The following is a 10,159-nucleotide window of genomic DNA, read 5'->3' on the forward strand; positions in this document are numbered from 1 at the left end:
GAGGCAGTGGCAAATTTGGCAATGTTGTTGTAGGCTATTGTAAGCCTATTGATGTTATGTTTAGAAAGATTAGTATATATGGGGGATGCATATAGTAGAGTAGAGATAAGATATGTTCTGGCTATGGTAGTTCTTGCTTCAGGAGTTAAGAAAGATTTGATTCTGTAGAGAGAACCTAATTTTCTGTTAGTTGCTTTTATGGTATAGTTGATATGAAAATCAAATTTTAGTAGGTTGTCGATAGTAACTCCTAGAAGTTTGGTTGTTTGTTCAGGAGAGATAAGGGTGCCATTGTTAGAAGTAAGTGTGAAATTAACAGGGGGAGACAGGTGTGTGGGTGAGAAGAGGAGAAGTTTAGTTTTCTTAGGGTTTAAGAGAAGGCAGTGATTGGAGAACCATTGTTCTATAGTGGTAAAAGTTTTTTGAGTAACTGAGTGGAGGTCAGCTTGGGTTGTGGCAGAGCAGATGATGGTGGTGTCATCGGCATACTGAATGCAAGTAGTTAGTGGGGTGGCTAGATACAGGTTGTTAATAAAGAAGGAAAATAAAAGAGGACCTAAGATGGAGCCCTGGGGTACTCCTAGAGTGGTAGGGAGAAGTTCGGAAAGATTGTTGTTCCATTGGTGTTCCATAAAACAGCTTGTTTCCGATTCTGAAGATAGGAAGTAAACCAGCTTAAGGCAAGATTATTGAGAGAGAGAGATTTTAAACAATGTAGGAGGAGTTGGTGATTCACCATGTCAAAGGCTTTTGACAGGTCAACAAAGAATGCAGATGAAAGAAGATTGTTATTCCGGTTTATATTAATGGAGTTTATGAAGGATAATAAGGCTGTTGTGGTGCTATGGTAGGGACGAAAGCCGTGCTGGCAAGTAGCTAGAAGGTTATTAGATAGGAGATGATTTAAAAGCTGTTTATGGATGCATTTCTCCATTATTTTAGCAATAGGAGATAGCAGTGCTATAGGGCGGTAGTTAGAGTACTCAAATGAATCTCCCCCTTTGAAGAGAGGGATGATGTGGGAGATTTTCCAGAGTGAGGGTACAGTACTTTCTTTTATGGTTCTGTTGATAAGAATAGAGATAGGGGAGGCAATAGCTTTAGCACCTAGCTGGAGATATTCTGCTGGCAATTTGTCAGCTGAGGGGGTTGAGGGTTTCAGTTTCTGAAGTAAATTTAGAATAAAGGAAGTTGGTATAGGTTTAAGTTGAAACAGAGGTGGAGTGCAGTTAGTGTTACCTAGTAAAGAGGGGTCAGGACATTGTTGGTTGGCCAGTTTAAGTATAGTTGAAGTAAAGAAGTTATTGAATGCGTTAGCTGTTTGTAGGGGAGAGTCAGGGCAGGAGCCTAGTGGGTTGGGGGTTTCGACCTTGCCGGGGGATAGTAGTGAGTTAATTGATTTCCAAAATTTTTGTGGTTGGTGGTCGGAGGATTGCTGTAGCTTGGTGTAATAGTTCCTTTTATCTTGTTTGATGGCAAGCTTAGTTTTATTCCTTTTTTGTTTGAAGCTAAGGTGATCAAAAGAGTATTTCGTGGTTCTCCATTTAGTCCAAGCTTTATTCTTACTAAGGATAAGGTGTTTGGTGTTGGTTGTTAGCCATTGAGCTGTCTTGGATTTAATTCTTATAGAACGGATGGGGGCATGATGATCTAGAATAGTAAGAAAGGTATTAAAGTGGTTAACAGCTTCATCTATTGGGAGAGTCTTTAGAGGTGACCAGTTACCTCTGTACTGCCCTCTTCCTCGGGTATGCCTGTTTTTTTCCCCTTTGAAACTTGTCAGTGTCTGGAAAGGACCAATTCTTAGAAGGCCAATTCCTGCTGTACCTTGGTGGCTGAACCTGGAGGAAATCCTTGACTGTTTGCACTGACTTAGCCTTTTCCTCAATTGATTTCAACACATCCTGAGCATTAGCACCAAATAGCTTTTGTTTTTCCAGAGGTGCATCTAGAAGCTTTACTTTAACAAGATCTGGCAATGCCTGTTCTTTCAACCATGCATGCCTACGAATGACTGCCCCTGTCATAGCTGCCCTACATGAAGCTTCCAATGCATCATAACCACACTGAAGAAAATGATTGCTAACCTGCTGAGTGTTATGGACCAAATCCTGCAAGGCCTTTCTGTCTAAAGGCTCAGGAAAGGTGAACTTTTTCTGCAAATCATCCATCAAGAAATCCTGATACTGAAACATATGAAAAAGGCAATTAAGGGCTCTCATGGCAAGTGTGGATGAGGTATAAACTTTTTTCCCCCACCTCTCCAGGGACCTAGCTTCCCTGTCTGAGGGCAAAGGATTTTTGGCCGTGGATGTGGCCACCCCTTTGGGCCCCTGGGAAATTGTTTCTAGATCAACAGAATGGGCCTTAAATAAATGTTTTTGAGTTTCAGGAACCCTGTAGTATCTATCCGGCTTGACAGGAGCAGGGGGGAGAGAATCAGGAGAAGCACTCGAATCTGAGTACACATCATCCAGTACATCTAACACTGGAGGGATAGCTAAAAGCCTGTGTTGGGGAAGCTTAAGGAAGGTACGCAGCCGCTTCCTGGAGTCGGAGAATTCCTGACCTTGCCACTGAAAATGCTCTCTCATGGAGTGGAGAATTTCCCCAAAAGAAATATCCTCAGGAGGAGAGGCAGAAGGAATAGATTCCTCCGCATCAGAATCCTCGTAGACCTGGAAGGACTCTTCCTGGGTATCTGAGTGATCAGAGTCACCAGAGGCTTCATCTGAAGAAAGGGTGTCTGTATGCTCAACCCTGGGCCTTTTGTCAGAAGGTGGCTGAGAACCTCTGTCAGGATGGGCCTGGGAGCCTCTGATTAAGGAAATTAAATCTGCAGCTAAAGTCATAATTTGTTTATCAGGAGTGGGCTGAGGCAAAGCTTTAGGAGGGTGAGACTTAGCCTGGCTGGCAGCCTTAGCATGTGTGTAGGCCTTGATAGACATAGACATAGGGGGCCTAGCTGCCCCACGTGCTGGAGTCACCTTGTCCACAGGTATGGTCTCAGGCAAATCCTGGGCTTCAGTTTCTGGGGGAAAATCAACAATCGGCACCGGCGCAGGCTCCAGGGCCGGAGTGATCGGTGAAGCGGTGTCGTCGGTCCGGAGCGGCGGAACAACCGCCTCAGAAGAAACTGATGTACTCGCGGTAGTTTTTGGCGTGGTGTCGGTGGAAGTCGCGGGCCGAGAATGTCGGTCCTGGTCTTTCCGTTTTTTGGAAATATGTGGTGTCGGTTGTTCCGACGGCATGTTATAAGAGTATTTATCACCAAAAAAGTCTTCAGCAAACTCTGCCCGGCACCTGAGAGTGCGCTTATTGAAGCAAGCACAGGCGGCACAGGCAGAGACGTCGTGGTCTGGGCCAAGGCAGGGGAGGCAGTAAGAATGGAAGTCCTTATGAGGTATTTGTTTACCACAAGACAAACAGTTATTAACTTTTTCAGTTTTTTCTGACATCGGCTGAAGCAAGAAAAGGTTCCCCAACGGGGTACTTAGCTTTTTGATGACTTCGGATACGTAAAACACAGGAGCTGACCGACCGCCACTTGCGAACTGCTTCTGCTTCGGGCACCGCGTGGCAAGAAAGACTGAGGAAGATTGTATCGGCTGATGCTTTTATACCCCAGCCGCTCTGACGTCAGGGAGGAGGCGACATCAGCCGACGCCGGACCCAGACTTTGGAATCCGGCCGACCGAGGGCTGCCTGAGGCAGGACAACCCATATGTAAGGACTGCAGTTGCATTCTTGAAGGACATCTGAAGAAACAGAAACCTGATCAGAGGAATCATAATAAACATCCTGCCTTGGCCTTTTGTCTGGAGGGGGATGTGAACCCCTAATCATAGTAAGTAAATCCTCCGCCAACTTGAGTAACTGTTTCTGTGACTTGGGAGCCAGTTCAGAAGAGGCCTGTGTAGCCAGTTCAGAAGAGGCCTGTGTTGAAGTCTTTGATTTAGAAGGAGTCTTTGCCTTTGCCTTTACTAGCAGCTGAGCAGGCCTGAAAACCCCTTCGGAAGCCAGTACCTGCACAGCGGCTCCGGACCCATCCGAAGGAGCATTGTCCGAAGGTCCTGCAACAGAAATATTTAAAGGCCTGGTTGGCTCCTCATGAGAGTCCGTTTCGGCCGTCGGTTCTGAAATGGCCGACGACAGGGGCTGCAAAAGCGCCTCACTGACGACAGCCGAACCTGAAGCTGGCTCCGCTTGTGCACTATCATCAGAATTGCACCTCAGAGGCCTGTCTTTATCCTTGCGACATTTGTGAACTCTGGTAGCCGGGACCATATCCGACGACATCTTGTAGTTAAAGCACCTACTGAAGTAATGAAAAGCAAAATCGTACCTTCGCTTAATTGTACGTTGATTGAATCTAGCACAAAACCGACAACTAGCTACGTCGTGGTCAGGGCCTAAGCAAGGAATACAGTAAGAATGAAAATCCTTATGAGGTATTTGCTTCCCACATGAAATACAATTATTAACTTTTTCTGACATCGGAGTGGAGCAAGAAAAAAGTTTCCCCAACGGGGTACTTAGCTTTGAGTGGAGAAGAAAGCCTTCGGACCGAAGTATATAGAAAAATTCGTCAGGAGTCAGCCGACCGGTACTTGCGAACTGGTATCACCGCACGGCAAGAAAGACTGGAGAAGATGGCGTCGGCTATCAGCTTTGTACTCCTGGCGCTATGACATCAGGGAGCATGGTTGAACAGCCAACGCCGGACCCGGACTTTGGGATTCTGGCCGACCTGGGGCTGCCTACCGGCAGGGGAGAACCCTACAGTCATGACTGCAACAGTGAAACACGATGAACATCTGGAACAAATCCAGAAGATATTCACTATTACATTTATGGACCGTGGACACCTTGAGTGCCACCTATGTTTAAGCAGTTTAAATTTATTTTTCTGTCAGTAATAATTTACTGAGAAATCTTCTTATAAAAACCTTTAAAGCTGCAGCTAATGAAAAGCTCAGTGCCTAGCTTGCCACTCTCATAATGGTACAAATACCAGAAAGCACAGTTGTGTACACTTACCATAAATGTAGATGTTCGAGTGTATTCACTGTTGCAGTCATCACACTTGGGTTATCTGCCTGCAGGTAAGCCCTCAGTCGGCCCAAATATCAGAGTCTTGGGATTTCTGTGTCGGATGCTGTCGCTTATTCATGACGTCAGGTCGTCAGGGGTATAAAACAGGCAGCCAATGCCATTACATCAGTTTTTCTTTCCCCAAATGTCAGGAGCCCCCCAAATAGGAAGCTAGTATATGGCGTGGAGCACTACCAGTAAAGTAAATACCACTGCCATAAAAAATGCTCATATAGAGGATAGGTAGAAAGGATAGGGAAAAACAAGGAGCTGGAGGGAGGGAAAAGTACAGTTGTGTATACTTACCATAAATGTAGATGTTAGAGTGTATTTACTGTTGCAGTCATTACATTTGGGTTATCTGCTTGTAGTAGCCCTCAGTCGGCCTGATTAACAAAGTCTTGAGTCCTGTGTCGGTTGCGGCCTCTTCTTCTGTGACATCAGGGGTATAAAACATGCAGCCGACGCCATTACATCAGTTTTTTCTTGCCCCAGATGTCAGGTGCCCCCCAATGGGAAGCAATTAAATATATAAAAATACAAGGTTATACCTCCAATAAAAAAGCAAATACACCAAAAAGCTTTTAAGCATAGTAAAGGAGAGTAGAGGTATTGCCAAAAGAAGACAGGGGGCTGGAGGGAGGGTAACCAGGACTGCAACAGTGAATACAGTCTAACATCTACATTTATGGTAAGTGTGCACAATTGTACTATGTTCTTCGTGTTTCACTGTTGCAGTCATCACATTTGGGTAGATTCCCAAAGCTAAGGATGGGAGAAGGAATTTAGATAGTATTAGGACCAGCTATAAGGCCCTGCAAGACTGCAGTGGCAAAGCCAGCTCTGGATTTAGAGAAAATTAGCAGATGGTAATGCTTGGTGAAAGTATGCACAGAACTCCAGGTAGCAGCTTCTAGGATGTCCCTGGTAGGGGACACCTCTGAGAAAGGCTGTAGAGGTAGTTCCAGCCCTGGTTGAGTGAGGTCTGACCCCTGTGGGATAGGTTTCCATGGTGCTTGTAGCAGAAATGAATGCAATGGCCTATCCATTTGGAAAAGGTTTGCTTTGAAATAGCCTTCCCCTCTGCCCCTGCAGCAAATGCCACCAGCGCAAATGTCACCAGCAGTTGTTCAGATTTCCTTTGAGGTTTAGTCCTGTCCAAGTAGAATCGAAGTTGTCTGTGCACATCTAAGGATTGCAGTATCCATTCCCCTTTGTTCTATGAAAGAAGGTTGGCAAATGAATGGACTGATTAAGGGCCACACTGGATACCACCTTGGGCATGAAGGAGGGATTGGTCCGGAGAGACACCCTGTCTGCATGAAAGATGATGAAAGGCTCCACTGCCATATGGGCCTGTAATTCAGACACCTTTCTTGCTGAAGTGATTGCTAAAAGGAAAGCTGTTTTCCAAGAAAGGAATTTTAAGTCTGCAGTAGCAGCTGGCTCGAAAGGAGGAAGAGTGAGTTATTTCAATACAAAGTTAAGGTCCCAGGCTGGAGCTGGAGCTCTCCTGGATGGTCGTAATTTTTTGGCCCTTCTGAGGAACTGCTTGAGCAGTGGATGAGAGAAGAGGGGAGGTTCTGTGTTATAATGAGTTGAAATCGCTGAGGCGTGAATTTTGATGAAGGAGAAAGACTGGCCCTTGTGAAGCATCTCAGTTAACTATTGTAAAATCTGAGGTAAATTGGGCACTGCTGTGCTCATCCCTTGAGATTGGTTCCAGGCACAGAATATTTTCCATTTTTCAGCATAAGATTTTCTAGTACTAGGCCTCCTTGCCTCTAAAATGATATCCATCATTGGTTTACTGAGGAATGGTAAAGGTGAGGTTAGGTAATTAGCCCTCAGCCAGTGTTTGAAGCTGAGGGTGCAGAATCTGGTTCTCCTGCTGAGACAATAGGGTAGGAGTCTGCGGCAGGTGCCATGGGGCCAACAGTGACACACTGCACAAGAGGGGGAACAGCAGTGTTGATGTGGCCAGTCTGGTGCAATCAAAATCGTCCTTGGTTTGTCTTGTTTGATCTTTAGTAGCACTTTGGAGAGCAGAAGCAGAGGAGGAAAGGCATAAACTGATTTTCCAGCTGAAGGACAGAGCATCCACTTTCCAAGCTTGTTTCTGGGGAGTCCTTGTGCAAAATTTGTCAAATTGATAGTTCTGGGGGGAGCAAACAGGTCTATATATGGGCTCCCCCATTTGCTTGTCAACAAGTTGAAAATCCTTGGTTCCAGTTTCCACTCATGTGGGTCCATGAGGTTTCTCCTTAGTTCGTCTGCCAGTGTATTTAGTTTTCCTGGCAGGAATTGAGCTTGTAGATGCACTTGGTAGCTCAGGGCTCTGTTCGACAATGCCATCGCTAGTGTGCAGAGGGGGTAAGAATGTGTACCCCACCTGCTTGTTTATGTACCACATAACAGTGGTGTTGTCCGTCTTTACCATTAATTGTCCTGGAAGAATGTGGTCCTTGAAGGCTGTCAGAGCATTCTGTACAGCTAACATTTCTTTTTGATGGATATGCAGGTGCATTTGACTTGGGTTCCATTTGCCCTGAATGCACTTCCCTGCCAGGTGAGCCCCCCATGCATGGTCTGATGCGTCTGTTAGGGTTGGGCGGCAGGGGGTAGTGTGAATGGTAGTCCCTTGTTTTGGTGGCAGGCCTCAACTCACCAAAGGAACTCTAGGCGTAGGCAAGGTATGATAGGAATCATTGCTTCTAGATCCTGAGAATGTTGACATCATAGGCTTTTTAGATACCATTGTAGGTTCCTCATATGCAGTCTTGCATACGGAATTAGAAGAATGCAGGAGGTCATGAACCCCAAGGTTTGTAGTTTTTTCCTTGCAGATAGCAAGGTTTTTGCGGCCACTTGTTTGAAGTAGGTTGTCAAATGAATTTGTTTCTCTGGCGTGAGGAAAGCCATCTGGGAAGCTGTATTCAAGCTTGCTCCCAGGAATATAATTTTTGACAGAGTACCAGGTGTGATTTATTTTTGTTTATGGTGTACCTCAGACAAGTTAGTACCCTTTGTACAAAGGCTAGATGATTCAAAAGTATGTCCTGGCTTTCTGCTTGAATTAGACAATCGTCCAGATATGGGTATATTTGAATATTTTTTTGCCTGCAAAATGCAATGACTGGAGCTAGGCATCTTGTGAATAACCTGGGTGCAGTAGATAAGCCAAAGGGCAGTGCAGAGAACTGATAGTGGGTGTAGCCTGCTTTGAGGCGTAGGTATCTTCTGCAAGATTCCCTGATTGGGATGTGCAGGTATGCTTCCTTTAAATCTAGTGTTGCCAACCAGGCATCTTTGCCTACATAGGGAGCAACTGGTGAAGAGTCAGCATCTTGAATTTTGGAATCACGAAAAAGGTGTTTAGAGTAGACAGGTCCATAATAGGAGGCCATGAATTGTCTTTTCTGGGTACCAGGAAAAGCCTAGAGTAGAAACCTTGTCCCTTTTCTTCTTCTGGTACCAATTGAATAGCTGCCATGCTTAAGAGAGAAAGTACTTGCTTTTTGGGCCTCTGCCCACTGATTTGGGGGTAGGTCTGGCCACCCGCTTGGTGTTGGCAATGTGTGGAAGTGAAATCTGTATCCCTGGGACACTATATTTAAAACCCTTTTGTCCTGGTTAACGAGTTCCCAGTTCTTTGCATGAAGAGCAATCCCCCCCCCCCCCCCCCCCAAAGGAGCAGTCAGTGGAGAAATGCCTGGAAGTTTTAAAAATAAGTAATTGAGACAGTTTACCATAGGGGGGAGTTTTATTACTCCCAGATTTGGAAGTGGAGACCCCCACTGCTTAGTCCTGTGCGTACCCTGGGACTGAAGTCTGGGAGCTCTGCTGGATCTGGGTTTGGACTGAAAAGGTCTGGAAGAGGCAGGAAAGGACCAATTTTTGGAAGGCCAATGCCTACTAAACGTTGGAGGCTGTACTTTTAAAAAATCTTAAAAAAAAGATGGAAGAAAAAGCTAAATCTATGCAAACTGTTAAAGAACTACTTCTGCACTGTTGCCAAACAGGCGGTCCTGGTTTAAGGGAGCATCCAGTAATTTCGCTTTAACATGATCTGGCAAGGATTGCTCCTTAAGCCAAGCAAGCCTTCTAAGTACAGAGCCAGTTACAGCAGCCCTGCAAGATGCCTCTAGTGAATCAAAACCACATTGCAAAGTAGGTTTTCCAACTTGTTCAGCTGAATGCAGTAAATCCTGTAAATTCTTATTTTCAGCACAATCAGGAATCAACATCATTTTCTGTTTAAGCAAGCCAATAATATGCTGCTGATACCTTAACATATGAAACTGGTAGTTTAAGGCCCTAATGGCCAAAGATGCAGAAGTGTATACCTTCTTACCACATCTATCCAGCGCCCTGGAGTCTCTGTCAGCGGGGGTAGAATTTTTGGCAGTAGTAGTTTTAATGCCCTTGGGTCCCTGTGAAATGGTCTAAAGGATCCGCAGTAGGATTTTTAAAAAGGAACTTGTGATGGTCAGGGACCCTGTAATATCTATCAGGTTTTCTGGGAGCAGGTGGTAAAGAGACAGGGCCAAGCTAGTATCCGAAAAGGCATCACCAATAATGTCTAGTACAGGAGGTATGGCTAAAGGCCTGTGCTGGGGCAGGAGTAAGAAATCCCTAAGCCTCTTTTTAGAATCAGAGAAATTCTGACTCTCTCAAAGAAAATGCTCCCTGAAAGTATGGAACGTTTCACCAAAAGAGAAATCCTCTGGGGGGAAGCAGGGGGAATAGAGTCCCCAGTATCAGAATCCTCATAGGTATATAAGGATAAATCCTGGCCATCAGAGGAAAAGTACAGTTGTGTACACTTACCACAAATGTAGATTTTAGAGTGTATTCACTGTTGTAGTCATTACATTTGGGTAATCTGCTGGCAGGTTGCCCTCAGTCGGCCTGAATTCCAAAGTCTTGGGTCCTGCGTCGGTTGCTGTCTTCTCTTACATGACGTCAGGTCGTCAGGGGTATAAAACATGCAGCAGACGCCATTTTCTTTAGTTTTTCTTGCCCCCGATGTCAGGTGCACCCAAAAAGGTAGCAATAATATATA

The 10,159-nt window shown here is 45.2% G+C and overlaps 1 protein-coding gene across 1 annotated transcript in view; it reads right to left on the reverse strand.

The window, feature by feature from the left end:
* TP53BP2 (tumor protein p53 binding protein 2) overlaps window positions 1-10,159 on the reverse strand; it is a gene marked incomplete in the record, with an annotated part of 1,836,298 nt that overhangs the window by 1,128,476 nt on the left and 697,663 nt on the right.

This window comes from Protopterus annectens, chromosome 1.part2 (genome assembly GCF_019279795.1).
Source record: "Protopterus annectens isolate FY-2018-M chromosome 1.part2, PAN1.0, whole genome shotgun sequence".
NCBI classification, from domain to species: Eukaryota; Metazoa; Chordata; order Ceratodontiformes; family Protopteridae; genus Protopterus; species Protopterus annectens.